The sequence below is a fragment of the Zalophus californianus genome, chromosome X (genome assembly GCF_009762305.2).
Source record: "Zalophus californianus isolate mZalCal1 chromosome X, mZalCal1.pri.v2, whole genome shotgun sequence".
NCBI classification, from domain to species: domain Eukaryota; kingdom Metazoa; phylum Chordata; class Mammalia; order Carnivora; family Otariidae; genus Zalophus; species Zalophus californianus.
This window is the reverse complement of record NC_045612.1, coordinates 102,763,681-102,782,314: the sequence shown is the minus strand read 5'-3', so window position 1 is coordinate 102,782,314 and position 18,634 is coordinate 102,763,681. Positions and strand designations below refer to the sequence as shown.

The 18,634-nt window shown below is 41.2% G+C and overlaps 1 protein-coding gene across 6 annotated transcripts in view; it reads right to left on the bottom strand.

Annotated features, from left to right (window-relative positions):
- The window catches only part of DMD (dystrophin), a 2,214,577-nt gene that overhangs the window by 31,887 nt on the left and 2,164,056 nt on the right, over positions 1–18,634 (bottom strand). The gene's annotated exons all lie outside the window — the stretch shown is intronic.

The window sequence follows — 18,634 nt, the reverse complement described above, 5'->3', positions numbered from 1 at the left end:
GTTGAACTGAGTGCACATGCTGATATCTGGCTGTTTGTCTTACCTACAAAAGTGGCCATTTCATGTGATTGAACCTGTTGTTTTGCATGTTCTTAAACTTTAAGAACGTTATGTTTAAGAAGATACATACCATTCTGAGAGTTGCTTTTTGCCTTCAACACTGCTTTGGAGTTTATCCAGGTTGATACATAATAGTTCCTGATTTTAATTGTCTTAAGGTATTATTCTGCTGCTTGAATAGGTGAACAACATTCTCATGTCAGTGGATATTTAAGTTTCCACCCATCACTATTGCAAACAAAGATGCAGTTAACTTCCTTCTGTCTCCTTGGATACCTGTTTACAGAACATAGCTGGATGTGGAGTTGTTGGGGTTTCAGCAATCTCTTTAACGCGTTCATGGCAACCTGTAGTACACACGTTTTAAATTTCAATATATTCCTCTATGTTTTCTGCTTTTTATGTTTTAAGAAAATCTTCCTTATACCTCCATTTTAAAGTTTACTTCACCCAGAATCTTTTGTGCCTGGTGTCTTAAAGACATGATCTAATTTTACTCCCAATCCCATAGGTAAGTGATGAAGGCGGCCTCTTTGACTGTAAAGTCCATCTTTTCTTCACCGATTTCTAAGGGGAGCTCCTGCAATACATCAAGTGCCCATAAATACATCACTGTGCTTCTGAGCGCTCTGTTCTGTGGGTTTATTTTTAAGTCCCCATGCAGATCACTTACTACAACTTGAAATAAATTGGTGTCTGGGAGGACTTCCTACTCTGTCCTGCCTTAAAAGTGTCATGGCTCTTGTTGAAACTTAGGGTTTGAATAACAGTGGGGGCATATAGGTTCAACAGGGAAGAACTGACTTCGTGTTATGGAGTCTGCACATCCAAGAATGTGCTGAGTCTCTGAACTCCAATCTTACTTTACGTCCATTACAATTCACTGTGTTTTTTCCTCTAGCTCTGCAGGTTGAATGCTGAAACTGTTTATGTTTTTTAATAAATACATTTAAGGGTACAGATTTCCTTCTTGCTTTAGAATTGCTGAGACGGTAATTCCAGCGGAGGACACTGCTACTATGGGCCAGAACGCTTGATCTCTTTCTTCTAGTTTCAGGAAATACCAAAGTAAGATGACAAGATTCCCGTTGCTCACAGACGATGCTTCGTCAGCTGACGGAACTGCCTATCCACGAATGGGGGAGGTCTGGATCTCTGAGAAAAGGCACGAGAGACAAGCAGAGTCTTCCCGCTGTCCAGCTGGAGAAAGTAGGATCATCTCATGACCAGGTTTCAGTTAAGGAAATATTTTCGGATGTTCCATACTTGAAAGATCCACAGGGGATGGTACGGCTTCCAAAATGCTGGCTGTCCCCGTGGAAGAAGACATAAAATCCAATCTATTTTTTTTTTCATTTTAAAGCTCTATCCTGGACCTCATTTTACAAGGTTTCTAGAAGTGTTGAAAGTCATGCGGGAAATCAATACCTGATCTTTCTCATCTACAGGAATATCAGCTCTGATCTGTTTTGACTGAAATCCTGTCTATCTTCTATGAATCTGCAAGGAGAGCTGTGTGTACGCACTTTGTTTCAGGGCAAGTCGCTTTGACAAAGGAGTAATAAGACACTTTATCGAGACATGTTTACCCGAAGCCAGATTCTGCGCATCAGTCCTCTAGGTAGGAACCAAGGTATGTGGTTGTTGACATCAATTAAATCCAATTCCTAGCTGCTCAACTGGCAATCAGTCATCGAAATATTTCTGTGAACTTAAAGCAGCATCTAGTGTTTACGAGGTTTCATGTGATGGGAGTTAACTCCCCCCGCCCCCAGCAGCTGTTCATGAACCTAGAAGAAATCCAGCTTCACTGCAAAGTCCCAACCAACACCATCTTTTAACAGAGAATCCTATTCAACATCCACAGTGTTCGTTTTGAAAACACTATTTTTAGATGTGGACTTCAGCATAGTACAGCAAATGATCACCGTCTTCCCACCCACTCTTCACAAAGATACACACAGGAGAGACTACCTTTTCTGGAGAGGTCTTCCTTGGTATCTTGATCTTCAGGGTCTAGTTGTCCAAAAAGCTCTCTTTTTCTGAGTTCTTTCTAAGTGTCTTTGTTCATAAAACATGGTTTAGTATATACAACACATTACATTTCTATAAACCAGAAAAGGCTCATTTGACTCAGCCAGGGCTTCCCAAAACGGGGCTGTGAAGAATACCAATTGCTCTACGGAGGCCCTTTCTTGCTTTCTTGCCTTCCCAGATGTGGGAAAGTGCTCTCAGGAGATCATTTCCTTCAAGACTCATATACTTCTTCAGTTCTGGAAGATCCTCAGCTATTGCGGCTTCAAATACTGCTTCTCTGCCATTTCCTCCATGTTCTTCCGAAACTCCTCCTAGATATCTTTGGGAGCCTGGTGGTAAATTCTCCATTTCTCTTCAATGCTTACTTACATTTTTTTTTTTTTTAATTCCCTGAGCTTCTCTGATGGGGTACAGTCTAGTAATTTCAGTGACCACAGTTTGCATTTCCAAAGATGTTCTCTGGCAGATCCATTTGGTTCTTGGCTATTTTATTTTTTACATATCTATTTAAGTCAGCCCTATACCCAGAACCGGGCTCGAACTCACGACCCCGAGATTGAGTCATATGTTTTACTGACTCAACCCACCGCCGGGCGCCCCAGTTCTTTGCTATTGCCTTATTACGTTCCTCTCCTCCTCAACTCACCTCTCTCTGTCAAGCAGTTTTGTGGCTGCTCCCACCCAGGGCCTCTGGTCTAGAGCTATGTCTTAGATCGCAAGTTTATGGCTCTTGGATTGAGCAGTACGAATGCAGTGATTGCTCTCTCTCTCTCTCATCACCGGGCACCATGGTTCAGGTCCTGGTTTCAAGGCTGTGAAGCAATGCTCTCCTTCGCAACTGCACACCTCACCTCCTCCCCAGGCTACCTGCAGGAGAGCGTCATGCCACATCCATGGCTACGGAGAAGCTCTTGTCGCCGGCAGAGGCCCAAACTGGTCATTTTTCATTTCAAGTACAAGTCTGTGTATGTCTCTCCAAATGTGTTTTTGCAGAGCCCTGATTTTTATTTGACAGAGAGAGAGGGAACACAAGCAGGGCGAGTGGGAGAGGGAGAAGCAGGCTTCCTACAGAGCAGGGAGCCCGATGCGGGGCTCGATCCCAGGACCCTGGGATCATGACCTGAGCTGAAGGCAGACGCCTAACGACTGAGCCACCCAGGCGCCCCAGAGCCCTGATTTTTAAAAGGTGGAGCCCCCGAGCCAGGCATTTAAAGAGAATTTTAATAATTCCTGTGGTTACAGCAGGAACAGAAAGTCCACTAACTTATCCCTACATGCTGCTCCCCAGGCCCTGGTTTTCTTCTTTTCATTCCATATGCTATCTACCACTGGATCAATGGCAGGAGCAGAGGAAGATGCCTCAGAACAAGGGCTCAGGTTATCCTCATCAGAAGCCTACCCGGACATGTTGACTTTATGGACGTACGGTCAGTGCTCCCTCAGTGTGCACTCAAACATAAATACACCATAACAGGATGGAATGAGCCAAATGAGTGGGGCACCTGGCTGGCTCGATCAGTAGAACAGGCAGCTCTTGATTTTCGGGGTTGTTTGAGCCCCATGTTGGGTGTCAAGATTACTTGAAAATCTTTAAAAAAAATAATAAATGAGCCAAACAAATCTTCTCTTAAGCTCAAAAACAAAATTTTGTGGGACTAGTTTTCCCTCCTAAAGCTCGGAGGCAGAACAACGTGTCCCGCCAAAGGTTCAAAATTGGCCAGAAAACAAGGAAAATACCAAGTTCTTGGAGTTGGTATTCTCTTTGAAAGGTGTTTATTTGAAAGACTGATGTTTAGAGGTTAACTTTTCCTAATAAATGTGGTCACGGTCGCAGAGTTGTTCAGGGCATATTTTTGTGAGGGGTTTGGAATTAAAGTTATTATATTTCCAAGGCATTGGCATAGAGGTTTTTAAAGTGTGTCGCGATACTAGATTTTTTTTTGGACACAGTATTTATAAAATTTCCATAAAAGACCAGTGGGATACTTACCCCTGTTCCAAGGTGAGTTGTTTTAAAGCTTAACTACAAATACATGGTTTACTCCCTTTAACGGTTGTCGATTTATATTGTTACCAGTATATATTTCGCTTTTCTTGCAGTTAATACATGTACATCTCACCCCTGTTAATTCTCTAATTGTTAGAAATGTATTTATGCTGTCATTTCAACATAGTTGAATATATGTCAGCAATCAGATGACTCCACAGAGAATCTATTTACATTCTTGATTATCTTGTAAATTATATTTCTCTGGCAGCCCTCTAAAGAACACTAATTCAAATTCAGCACACATGGCTTTTGTCACCACAGTTTCTTCCAGCAGCAAAGGAAGTTTCCCATTATTTTCTTATTCTCCATAGAGCTTTAAAAAATCCCTCCAATCTACACATACATAGATGTAAAAATCCCTCCAATCTACAAATACAGATGTAGCTGATGCATTTTTTGGCATCAAATGTACAAACATGCTTGTCCAGACACCAGTTTACATTAAAAAATTTCCTAACCAGAACATTTCATCCAAAAACCGCAGAATACACTTTTTTTTTTTTTTTTCAAGTGCACGTGGAACCTTCTCTAAGACAGATCACACGTTAGGCCACAAAACAAGTCTCAGGAAGTTTAAGAAGACTAAAATCACATCAAGCCTCTCTTCTGGCCAGGAGGGTATGGAACTAGAAATCAAGTGCAAGAAACAAGTACTGGAAAAGCACAAACGTGGAGAATGGGTCAACAACAAAAAAGGGAAATAAAAAAAAAATACAAAGACAAATGAAAATGGGAACACCAGGGTTCAAAATCTTTGGGATGCAGCAAAGGAAGTTCATAGGGATACAGGCCTACTTCAAGAAAAAAGCAAAAAGTCTCAATCTAACCGAGGCTAATCTATGTGTAGAGGAGCTAGAAAAGGAAAAACCAACATAGAAGGAAGGAAATAATAAAGTTCAGAGAGGACATAAATGAAATAGAAACTGAAACTAAGAGCAGGCTCTTTGGAAATATCAACAAAATTGATAAATCTTTAGCCAGACTCGTCAAGAGAAGAGTCCTTAAATAAGAAATGAAAGGGGAGAAACAACAACCAACACAATAGAAATACGAAGAATTAGATGCCAATAAACGGGACAACCTACGTACATTGCTAGAAACATACACTCTCCCAAAAGTGAATTGGGAAGAAACAGAAAGTTTGAACACACTGATTAGCAGTAATGAAACTGAATCAGTAATTTAAAAAACTCCCAACAAACAGAAGGCTAAGGACCAGATGGCTTCACAGGTGTTTTATACCAAACATTTAAGGAAGAGTTATTACCTATTGTACCTGAACAGTTCCCAAGAAAGAAAATTACAGGCCAATAACCCTGATGAACATAGATGAGAAAATCCTCCACAAAATATTAGCCAATCAAATTGCGTACTAAGTTAAAATGATGAATCAACATGACATACCACATTAAGAAAACGAAGGACAGAAGCCATATCATCATTTCAGTATATGAAGCGAAAGCATTTGAGAAACTTTAACATCCATTCATGATAAAAACTCTGAACAAAGTGGGCTTAGAACACAGCTCAACATAATAAAGGCGATAAACGACAAACCCACAGCTAACATCATCCTCAACGTGAAAAACTTCAGAGCTTTTCCTCTAAGATTAGCAACAAGACAAGGACGTCCACTCTCACCATTTTTATTCAACATAGTACTGAAAGTCCTAGCCACAGCAATCCGACAAGAAATAAAAGGCATCCAAACTGGTAAGGAAGTACAATTGTTACTATGTGCAGATGACATGATACTCTACAGAGAAAACCCTAAAGACTATTAGAATAAATGAATTCAGTGAAGTTCCAGGACACAAAATAAAGAAGTAGAAATCTGTTGTGTCTCAGTACACTAACAATGAGGCAGCAGAAAGACAAGGAAAACAATCCCATTTCATAACTACAGCAAAAAGAATACAATACCTAGGAATAGAATTTAACCGAGGAGGTGAAAGGCTTGTACTCTGAAAACTCCAAGACTTTGATGAAGGACAGCTGACACAAACAAATGGAAAGATATTCAGTGTTCATGGATTAGAAAAATATTGTTAAAATGTCCATATTACCCAAAGCAATCTACAAGATTCAATGCAATCTCTATCAAAATACCAATAGTACTTTTCACAGAACTAGAACCCATAATCCCAGTCTGTATGGAACCACATAAGACCCCGGGGTAGCCAAAGCAATCTTAGAAGGAAGAACAAAGCTGGAGGTATCACACTCCCAGATTTCAAGTTAAACTACAAAGCTGTACTAATCAAAACAGTATGGTACTGGCACACAAACAAACACATCAATGGAACAAAACACAGGGCCCAGAAATCAATACATACTTAGATGGTCAATAGTCTATGACAAAGGAAGCAAGAATATATAATGGGAGAATTATAGTTTCTTCCATAAATGTTGCTGGGAAAACTGGACAGCTATATGCCAAAGAACGAAATTGGACCACTTTCTTCATACATAAAAATAAACTCAAGATGGATTAAAGACCTAAATGTGAGATCTAAAACCATAAAAATTCTAAAAGAACATAGGCAATAATCTCTTGGACACTGGCCCTAGCAACATTTTTTTGGCTATGTGTATGTCTCCTCAGGAAAGGGAAACAAAAGTGCAAATAAACTATTGGGACTACATCAAAGTAAAAAGCCTCTACACAGCAAAGGAAACCAACAAAACAAACAGGCAACCTACTAAATGGAAAAAGGTATTTGCAAATAATGTATCAGATCAGGGGTTAATACACAAAATACATAAACAACTCCTACAAATCAACACCAAAAAAAAAAAAAAAAAACCCAAATAAAACAAGGTAAAACTTGGGCAAAGAATCTGAATATACTCTTTTCCAAAGAAGACATACAGATGGCCAATGGACACATGAAAGAAAAAACATGTTTAACATCACGAATCAGCAGGAAAATGAAAATCATAACCTCAGTGAGCTAGCACTTTACACTTGTCAGAATGGCTAGTACCAGAAAACCAAGACACAAGTGTTGGTGACGAGATGGAGAAAAAGGAAACATGGTGCGCTGCTGGTGGGAATGTAAACTGGTGCAGCCACTGTGGAAAACAGTATGGAGTTTCCTCAAAAAAATTAAAAATAGCACTACCATATGACTCAGAAATTCCACTTCTAGATATTTATCTGAAGAAAAGACTAACTCAAAAAGATGAATGCACTCCCATGTTCACTGCAGCATTATTCACAATAGCAAAAACAACTTAAGTGTCCACTGAAAGAAAAATGAAGAAGATTAAAAAAAAAAATCTTGCCATTTGTGACAACACGGATGAACCTAGAGAGTATTAAGCTACATGAAATAAGTCAGACAGAGAAAGGCTAATAAGCATATAATTTCACTTATATGTGGAATCTAAAAACCAAAAGGAACAAACAAACAAACTGAATAGACTCATAAATACAGAGAACTGGTGGTTGCCAGAGGGGAGGAAAAACAGGGAGACAAGGTGAATTAGGTGAAGGGGAATAAGAGGTACAAACTTTGAGTCATAAGTTATGCAGATGATAAGTACAGTAGAGGGTAGGGGAATAATGTCAATAATGGTAACTACACTTATCGTGCGGAGCAACCGCATGCTGGAGAGAACTGTTGAATCACGATGTTGTATATGTGAGACTAATATAACATTGTATGTCAATTATACTTAAATTAAAAATTGTAACTGTATGATGTTAGACAAAAAATAGAAGTTTTTAAAAAGAGCTCGTGAAAAATAGAACATGAAAGGACTCAACCTGTCAGTTACTCACATATGAAAATGAGCAAAGTGTTGGCTCACATTTTCTTTCCTTTAGAACTTCATGGATACTACTCTATGGGTACTGAATGTTACTCTAGAATAAAAGGTTACACGAAAAAGAAAAAAAAAAAGATTTCCTAAGCATGGGCCCCTGGCTGGCTCAGTCAGAAGAGCCTGCAACTCTTGATCTCAGGGTCATAAGTTCGAGCCCTATGCTGGGTGTAGAGATTACTTAAAAATAAATAAATAAATAAATTTCCTTGGCAACTAATGGATCTAAGAATCAAATTGGCCTTACATCCACCTGCTAAAAACACGAATGCACCTGGCCCCTCCAGCAATCATAACTACCCACATGCTAGTTACGATAAAGAACATGCCAACAATTTTTGTGTACTTTCTGTGAATTCACAGAGGTCAAGTGTTTTCAATGTTGGTCATCTACTCTTTAAATGGAACGTTCCATGCCAAGTGTAATTACTTAATCATATCATGGTGTTTCTGAAATAAAGAACTGAAGATCATGTGCCAGTCACCAAGGTCTTCTTACCAGTATTAGACCCTGACCTGTATACCAAAGCATCAGCACACACAGGGTCTATTTCATAAGGTGGGAACAACTACAAAGGTCTGCATCTAAAAAGATTAGGCCCAGAGAAATCCAACTTTACCCTCATACTTTATAAAAAGCAGCTATAAATCACATCCACCAATCTGGATTCAGGCAAATTTAGTATATCATATAGAACTATTACAGCTACTAGAAATCTAGCAAATTAGCAGTTTCTAAAAAAAGTGGGGGGGGGGGGAGACAAATCTTGCAAGCATGATGTATTTTAAAAACAGGAAGCTGCACGGAACCTTTTCAATTATAATAAAATTATTTAAAGCTATACTGTAAAATTTTATCAAGCACCAACTCAAAAATACTCCTCAACTAGATGGAGAAAGACATGAGTGTGCTTTGGCAGGGCCAGTGTTACTTAAGGAGAAGCTCAAGGGGTGGAAAGTAAAAGTATGTATATTTTAGATCTGCCTTAAGCAAAACAGTAAAAAATGGTAGGACCGCCCCCCCCCCAGGCTTTTATTTATAATCCTTCTCTCTTGAGAGAAGGATTTCTGTCACCCTTTCATGTATTCAGAGCTCTTAATTCCAATGCCTTTCCTACTGAAATTTGCTCAGCATAAAGGTATGATACAAGTTTATTAAACCTTCTGGGATTTTATAATGTACCATTTCTTCTAGTGATACCTGCATTTTAAAAGAGATGCTGAAGCATGTAAAGAAAATAAGATTTTTTTTTTTGGACACATTGCCTTTTTGGTGACTTTTACCACCCATGGCTGAGGAGGAAACTGGAGCACGGCTTGAGAGCACAGTTTTGGTGTCAGGAAGACCTTGAATCAAAGCTAGGCTCTGCCATGTGCTGACGCTAGGCCACTGACTTAAGCAGTCATTACATCAGGAGGATTAATGAGCCAGGATATGGTCTATATTCCATATGTGCAACTTTGTTAGAACCATGGCCAGCGCATTCTAAGTGTTCATTATTCTTACTTCTTTCTCTCTACATTCTGTGCTTTTTAGATTTGGAACTCAGGTGGGATAAAAGCTTCCTACCAGAAAAATGGTACTTAAATTATCTGAAATGAAAGCAATCAACTAACTGAGCTTGGCAGAGAATATACACAAATAGTACTTCGAAACAGATTCTTCAGTATTTGTCCTCTTTATATATACGTCAGCTCTAGGCCCCCGGGCCGTTACTGTAAGAACCCCAGAATCTGGGAATTTTTGTGTATTTTCCATCATCTGTGCTCTAGTCAAGTGCGTCACAGCTGAGCACCCAGGCAAAATAAAATCACTGAGCTAAGATCTAGGATGAGATTTCCTTAAAACTACCAAATTATGGCCATTGATTATAGTGGTAACAAAATATTCAGGCTAGGTCTACAGGGTTCATGTATCTAGATGTACTTACTCTATTTTGGGGATATGCCCTTGACACATCAGTGGAGACCTTACTTGAGTTCTAACAGACAGAACGTGACAATATTAATTGGCATTAGTCTATCTCCAGTGACAGATATTTCTCACAAATTCCTGATCAGGGACCAACACACTATAGTCTGTAGAGTAAATGTACTAATCAAAAGTTCAAAAAAGAAGTGAAGAATTCATAAAAAAATTAGTCCTCACTGTAGAGCTGGAAATAAGGCAGACAAACAAAACCCCAAACAAAAATGACAGTGGCTACTCTTGACCCATTCAAAAAGCACACGAGGACTGGAGAGGTTTTAGAAGTGAGGAATCTAGTCCCCAGGAATGGTACCAGTGGGGGAAGTATGTTTCAATTTTCAGACAAATACAGTAAAATAGCAAACTTTCACGGTCTGTGGTCAGCAAAAAGCCATAACAGGCGCTAGGAGAATCATCATTTTAAGCTTTGTGTGTCCCGGCTCGAGTCCCTCATGAGTAGTTAGACTCGGCCTTAAATTCTCCCAGTAAATTCATCTTGATGGCCTATTTTTTACTTGCTGGCACACATTGCTGTACACTCTGGCCCCCTCGGATCCTCTGACCTCCTCTGTTACAATGACACAAACGACAGAAGCATTTCTTTAAAATACGTCCCAGGACTTGTACCCGAATGTTCAGGGCAGCATTATCCATAATAGGCACTCACTGGCAACGACCCGTGTGTCCATCACGTGCTGACTGAGGAGCAAACTGTGGCCTAGCCATGTGATGGAGTATTGTTCGGTAATAAACAAGTACAAATACATGCTACAACATAAAGGTCTCTTTAGAGCTCATGCTATATGAAAGAAACCACTGACACAAGACCACATATTGCATGACTCCATTCATATGTAAACATCAATATGCATATCACAGAAACAGAAAACAGGGCCGTCTAGGGCTAGAACAAGGTTGTTTTGGGAGAAACGGACAGTGACCAAAAACGGGTAAGGGGTTTCTTTTTGGGGTTAGGGAATTGTTCTAAAATTGACTGGGATGATGGTTGCACAACTCTGTAAATACACTCATAACCAGTGAATTGTAGTTTAAATGAGTGAACTGTATGGTATGTGAATTGTATCTCAATGAAGCTCTTACACAAAATTAAGTTCTAGATTCAAAATCCTCCTTCTCATAGCCCACAGGATATTTCCCCAGTGAAGACTACTTTTCTCATGCTCTCTTTTACTGTGGAGGATTCAAGTTTAACCCATGTGTATAAAAGAAAAGGGGTATATATGTGCATGTAGAATTATCTATGCAGATACTTCTCAATACTTTTAGATGATGAATTTTAATAAGAGCCTAAAAACAAGCCCAGAAAATAGATGTTTTCACCCTAGTGGAAAATGATTGAACCACCTCAACAGGTGTAATAAGAGATCCGGGGCAAGAACAATAACATAAGAAATGAGAAAAACAATGGAAGCCAGCCAAAAATCAACCAAAAAAAAAAAAAAATCCACCTGGGAACAGGAAAATTCCAGAGCATACCCATCCATTCATTTACTCAACATATATTTATACACTCAGCACTACACGGATTTATGAGACACTGTCCTTTACCCTTCTAGTGTGTAGGGATACTGCCTAGTGCCACCATGGTGACGACCTTTACCCTAATGCCAAAGGACTGGGAATTATGCTCCTTGCTAAAGCGAAAAATAAAGGTTATTTTGATCTTTGAAATAATCACTTTGATTCACTAGGAAATTATAGGAAAAGGATCATAGGGACTTATTTATGACTTGAAGTTAGCAGTCAGAGTGGTACTATAAGTAACCCAGAATTGGGAGATACCAAAAAAAAAAGGGGGGGTCAACTTTAATTTTTAAGGAAGTTTAAAAAAAAAAGGCAAAAGAAGGATGAGCTGAGTCATGTGCAGAAGCCATCCACTTACCTAAGTAATACACACCAGGAAATCATTTCTAACTGGGCATACCCGATTACAGTAACTACACCACGAGGTCCTTTGTCTTCTTTCCATGTCTATTTCCTTCCTGGGAGGTCCCTAACCTCTCCCTAAGGCCTCCACCTCCTCTAAGCCCTTCCTCCTCCACACCCCCACGCCCATTATTCCTCCATCCAGACTTCTCTTATAAACTTCAGACTCGTCTTTTCAAATGTCTCCTGCATGTCTCCATTAGCCATGGTGTCCCTGAACTGGAACTTGCTAAGCCACACAGATATACTGATCATTTATCTCCTCCGTTTCTGTGCCAGAAAAGGAATCTGCTTCCTCAAGTAGCATTCCACAGGACCACAGGGTAGCTACACATCTTTGTAAATTTATACCTTAATCTGTTGAGATGAACGCTATATCTGCATTCCTATTATAAGATATAAAGAGGAAGCAATATCTTCCCATGAATTTATAATATACTTTATATATATATATATATATATATATATATATATATATATCACAATCCAGGAGATGCCTCAAGTTAGAACTGGCCTTTGCATCAACTGTTTTAAAAAAAAAAATTCAACAGTAAAGGTGATAGAAGTCAAAGTGGCTATCTTTGGTGGACATCTTTCAAAATTCAATCAGTTAAGAATTCCATATATCAAATTAATTTTGTCATGTTATTGGTGGAAGTTCTTCTCTGTAGTTTGATTAGAAAGCCAGGGTTACTCACTGGGTTGTTCTATAAATACAGTAGAAGGATTTTTCTATGGCCATGAGAGATGACTTAATACCTATCTTTGGATCTCCCAGACTAAATCATTTTGGTTTCTGCATTTATAGGGCTTCACTGCTAGAGCAAATCAAAAATAACTACTGTGAGAAAAATCCAGGCTTCATCTGCAGAGACACCTGTTATAGCTACTTCCTCTGATGTCCCCCGAAAGACAAGAGCTAGGCTTCTCACCAACCACAAGAGAGAGCCAACTGTGCTGTCTCCTTGCCTGGTTTTCAAAATTTAGTACAGATTTGAATTTCCTACCAAAAGCAAAGTGTGTGCTATAGAACATTACAGCTGGGCTAAGGTCAAGTATGTGTAAGCAACATTGGGTTAAACCAAGCTAATCCTGTTACTTTACTTCTAGACTCTGCCATGTAAAGGTGAATTAATTATGACCTTCCAAAACAAGTGTTTCCAGAGCTTGTCTGTCCTTGGAATCACTTTTCATTTTTTATAAAGAGTATCTTAGAGGTATTCTGCAGAACATATTTTAGGCAACAATGACCTTCTTCCATGGAGAAATAGCATCATTTCTTTGGCCTTTAATGTTACGCTTTCAGCAATTATCAAAGGCACTAGAAGCAATCACATAAAAGTTTCTTCAGTCTCTGTTATAAAAAGGACTCTAGCCAATGATCACATCAAGTGTTAACACTGTTTAAGAGTCCTGGACCGCCCGAGTTTGAATCTAAGCCCTATTCCTTGCTAGTTATATGACATGTCCTTCATACTTGGTGCCACGGAGTCTTTATTTGGGAGACAACTTCTCCTTCATAGGGTCACTGTAAGGATTAGATAAGATCTTATATGTACTCACAACAGTTCTTGTCCATAGCAAGGACATGGTGCTTAAATGACAGCTTTTTTTTTTTTTTCTGTTACTATTTAGAGCCAGGAAAACGGTGTTTCCTTAGGAAGGTGCATGCTTCTCTCATCCAACATTCAGAGATCAACAAATCATGTTTCCTCTTATCCCACTGGCAGCAGGGAAGCTGGGACCAAATCTGAATCTCAATTACATCAACTCTGCTAATCCCTACTATGTTCACTGATTTACTGTTTAGGCTGTGGGAATCTCATCACTATGCATTTTTTTCAAGTCCTTTTTTTGGAAAGTGAATACACAGAATCATTATAGCAAATTGCCCCTTGAATCGCTTTGGACAAATAGAACTCGATGGCCTCTGCACCCAGTTCGTTTTCCCTATGCATTGACCTTTGCCAATCAGTAGCTTTTCCTGAGTGTTCTATGGCTGTCTGGTTTGGTTTGGAATGCTCATTTCCCCATTCCCTAATTAAAAATTTTCCTATCATGCAAGTTCTCCCTCCTCCATCTTTCCCCCGGCCCCATTCATTCAGTGACCTTCGCATTTCCCCATCCCGTCTTCACTTGCCTACGACACCCTCAGCTCAGAACCTGGCCATTTTTCAATGAACTGTTTCCACGATCTTTCTACCAATCTCCACAGCTTTAGCTCCCTCTTCCCCTCCTCGAAAAATGTTCACCATTCAACTGCTTACAGGATAAAACCCAAACTACTTAACAGGACATGTAAAGCCCTTTGCACGGTGGTCTCCACCTACCGTCCCACCATTCAACTGCTTACAGGATAAAACCCAAACTACTTAACAGGACATGTAAAGCCCTTTGCACGGTGGTCTCCACCTACCGTCCCACCACTCTCTCATTGCCATCATTGGTGCTCTGGCCGCACATTACTCTCTGCCCCACCAGTCTGGGAGGCTCCTCCTCTCTCCTCCCTCAGTCTGGAAAAGTCCCATTCGGTCTTTAGCTTCAACTCCCCTGGTGAAGGTCTCTCCAATCCCTCCGACAGAATTAATCCTTCACCTCTGTGCCCCCAGAGCGCTTGTAACAATGGGTTATAATTAGTTGTTTATCATTAGTTGCTTGGGTTTTAATGCCTTCTCTTCAATTTTGAGCTCCGTGAAGGTAAGAACGAAGGCTTAGTCATCTTTGTAGTGCAGGCACTTTGAAAAACACATTACGCACTCACCATCCATCTACTGAATTGAACTGGAATTATATCCTGAGGCCTGGAAAGTAACTAAAGAAAGTGAGGACCACAGTCCGTTCTCCTCCAGCAGGATGGTGCGGTAATGCAAGCCAAAAGGACGATAAGGGTCCTCATGAAGGATCTAAAAAGGGACACTGGATTCTAAGAGCTTCACCTTTAACCAGGCTGTCCAAGGGGAGGGCAGGTACCTGTAAATTCTGAATATTCTTGTCACCAGAAGGGTTCTTTGGTTTTTCTGATAGTCCTTCAACACTATGCAATTTCCTGCGCCAAGAATCGCAGCTCACCAGACAACAGTGTGATTTGTATTCTCATTTCCACGATTTCTGTTTGTGAGACAGAGGACCTGGAATGGAGCGCCAACTCCAGTCTCTCAAAAACATATATTCCCCATTTCAACAGATGAAGTATTTGTACTGAAACGCCATGCTGTTCCCCAAAAAGGTTTAAGGCGACATGAATACATTCAGTATAACAAGACAGTTATAAAGAGAATTAGGATCAAGGGAGAAATAAATTGTCCTTCTGGGTTATCCATCCCCTTCCAAGAATTGGGAGAGGCTGAATTGGTCCCCTCAGGCTTTAATTTGATTAACTCTGGATAAACTGAAAGAAATTTCGTTACTGGACTGGTTAGCTGGAAACGGAGCCTCTGAATCACAGTGACTCCACCTCCCATGACCCAGTAGAGCGAAGTCGGCCAACTCCTGCCCACCTTATTAAATTCAACGTGTCTGCCCTTCAGCTTCTCTTCACAAAGCGTCTCTTCATATGGTGGCTTCCCTCGCCAAAACAGATCTTGCGTGTCCGATTTCCGAAGGAAAACTAGCTCCCTTTATCTAACTAAGCTCTGCAGCCCTTGGCTTTGGGGGCACATGTTGCCAAGTGACATGAAGGCCTAGTTTCATGAAATTCCTCACATCCTCCTCTTTTCCCCCACCCCAATCCAACTTCAAAGAAATGGACAGACCAGCTCGGAAAACCCATCTCCACCAATTACAGGTGAGGCCGACAGGACCTTTGACGCTCCTTCCATCATGCTCCCTGCCCCCATTCCAAACCCTCAGCTCTTCCTCTACCACACTGTCTTCAGAGGTGGCCCTTCTCCCCTTCAGAGGCAAGCGTCCTCCTGTGCCCATAACCGCTCTCCCTCCTGCCTCCGCGGGACCAATGCTCCCATCAGCCCCAAGTTCTCCTCCCCTCTTTTTCTGGCATATTCCTCCAGCATGTAGAAGTTATTAGGGATCTTTAAGTAAAAAGGGAAGACCAGGGTGAACCCCACATGGTATTGTATGAAATAATCCTAACAAGCACAAATATATTTGCAAAGATTTAGTGTAGAGATTACTTTTGAAAGGGTACCTAAGAACCCAACACGGGTGGTAGCCTTTGGAGCTGGGAACGCTACATCCAGGGGAGAAGGTTGGAGAAGGACTCCTTTTTCTCTGTGTGTCTTTTTGAACCATTTGGATTTCACTTAATGTGCACGACGGCCTATTTTTAGAAAGGTAATTAAATCGACATTGTAATGTTCAAATCTTCCAGAGCTCCACCAAGCCCAGTGTTCTCCTGCTGCCACACACTGCCTGGGTAGGTAAATTCACTCTCACAGTTTCAACTACTGCTTGGGAGCTGGTGGCTCCTAGATCTAGTATCTCTGGAAGCTTCACAGTTCCGCTTCTGACTGTCAGACATTTACCCGTGGATGTGTCCCCAGGCCCTCAACTCAACCTCTCCCACACCCCATTCACCGGCTTTCAGCTACTTGACCCTTGAGGAAGGAGGTCTATAAATAGTGTAAACCCGATAAACTGATACTTGTTTTAAAAAGAGAGACGAAGAAGAGACCTGCTTCTCCTCTTCCTGATCTGTCAGTCCACGAGGCAAACCACCATCAGCTCGCCACGTGCCCTCCAGAACTGGGACTCGATCCCTCCCTCCCCAGATCCGTGGAACCACCACAGCACGCAGCTCTGCGCCCCTGCCCAGAAATACCACTCACATTCAGCCTGTCTCCCCCATTTCTGTTGCCTGACTTTAGGCCACAGTGATCTCTTCTGTGGGTTTCCATGACTACCTCCCAATCTGAATTCCTTCTTCCGGTATAGTTCTTTTCAAGGTCACCCTCCACAAAGCTGCCCGAGTGATGGATGGAAGTGTAAATGTAACAGTACGGTCCCGGGCTTCTGCCCGAGGGGCTCCCTGTCCTAGGTGAGGCAGCAGCACGCCCTTCCAGGCCCGGCCTTGCCCACTCGTCCGGCCGCATCTGCTCCCATTTCGTGTCTCGCCACAAAAGTAACAGAGCTGTTTGCAGTTTCCCCCATGTTCCCTGCCGTTCCTCCCCCTGACACTTTCTGCTCCTCCCGCTGCTTGGAAGGCCCACTCCTGACCCCCTTCAGCATCCCTTCATCTTGGTTATAGTCTCACCAGCACTACAGACTCGCACAAAGGCCTAAGGAAGGAGCACGGAGTAAAGACCGCAGACACTGTGCAGAGAACCGGCAGCCCCGGGGCCCAAGGTCATGCCATCATTTACAAGTAAAGCAACAGGATCGTGATTTCCATCGAGTTCAGCTCTGTGGCGTAAGTAACCCATCTAGAATTTCTGGGACTGTAACATTTACAATCTGGCATAATCACTGGAGGAAGGAAAAGGAGCAAGGAAAACTCAAATTTAGACTACACTGTGTCCGGTCGTTCAACAAGACCAATGAAAGGTACCAAGTAGGTAGTAGGAATCCCCACAGTTCCCTGCTGTCATGTAACGTCTGCTGACAACTTCAATTCACTTCAGACTTCCCAGTGAATCTGGTTAGTATTTACGCTCCTTTTAGACTCGAGAACAATCTAATCAATTTGCTATGCAGGCAGCAGGATGACAATAAGTTTTGGTCTCTCACAAAGGCTACCTTTTCATTGCTAGTGTCACACCTAGAATTTCAGGGCAAGTCTCACTTCATTTAGACAGTGCACAGAAAAATACGTCGGAATCTGACACTACTAATTTCAGTCAGGAGACTGCAGGCTTTTGAATCTGTGCAAGAAAAAAAGCCAACTCTGAGCTTGCAATGCTGAGGACACACAGTGGATCAAATTCTCAATATCCAACTGGTCTCCATCAAATGACGGTGAATCTGAATTATCTGCAGAGTGAGGACATTATGCAGAAATAAAACATTAAAGACTGTCTAAGTCACTAGTCACCCAAGCTTATGAGATGCTATTGAGAAAATTCAGAGTCAGATTTACCTTTTGCTCAGAGCTTTCACTTTATATTTGTACTATTAACCAACAATCAAGAGAATGCCAATGGGCGAGACATACACGGCCTAGGATTTGGAAAATGGGTGTTTAACCTTTTAAATTTCTGACAAAGCAATGCTTGGTTAATCAAGAAGTTTGGAGAAGGGAAGTATTTTGAAAAACAAGCAGAAGAACAGCTTTTAAAAGGCAATGCTTTATAAAAATTAGGCTTTAGTCAAAAGGACATGTGTGAGTGCTATAATTAAAATAAATTCGGCTTCATTTCATTCATTCCTTTTTTTTTTTTAAAGATTTTATTTTATTTGACAGAGACAGCGAGAGAGGGAACACAAGCAGGGGGAGTGGGAGAGAGAGAAGCAGGCTTCCCACTGGGCAGGGAGCCTGATGCGGGGCTCGATCCCAGGACCCTGGGGTCATGACCTGAGCCGAAGGCAGACGCTTAGCGACTGAGCCACCCAGGAGCCCCATTCAGTTTATTCAACAAATATTTATTGAATGCTATGTCCAACAACTGGGAGAAATGGAATCCTAAAGACCGAGGTAACACACCCCTGAGACACCTCAACATTAACCGTTCTCTCTTTTTCAAGGGGAGATGTCGTGAAGAAGAGTAACAGAATTTAAGAACCTATCTCCTCAGGAATGGGGATCTCTAAGCCTCTTTCCTTTGCTATCTGTCATCTGGAGGTTAAGTCCT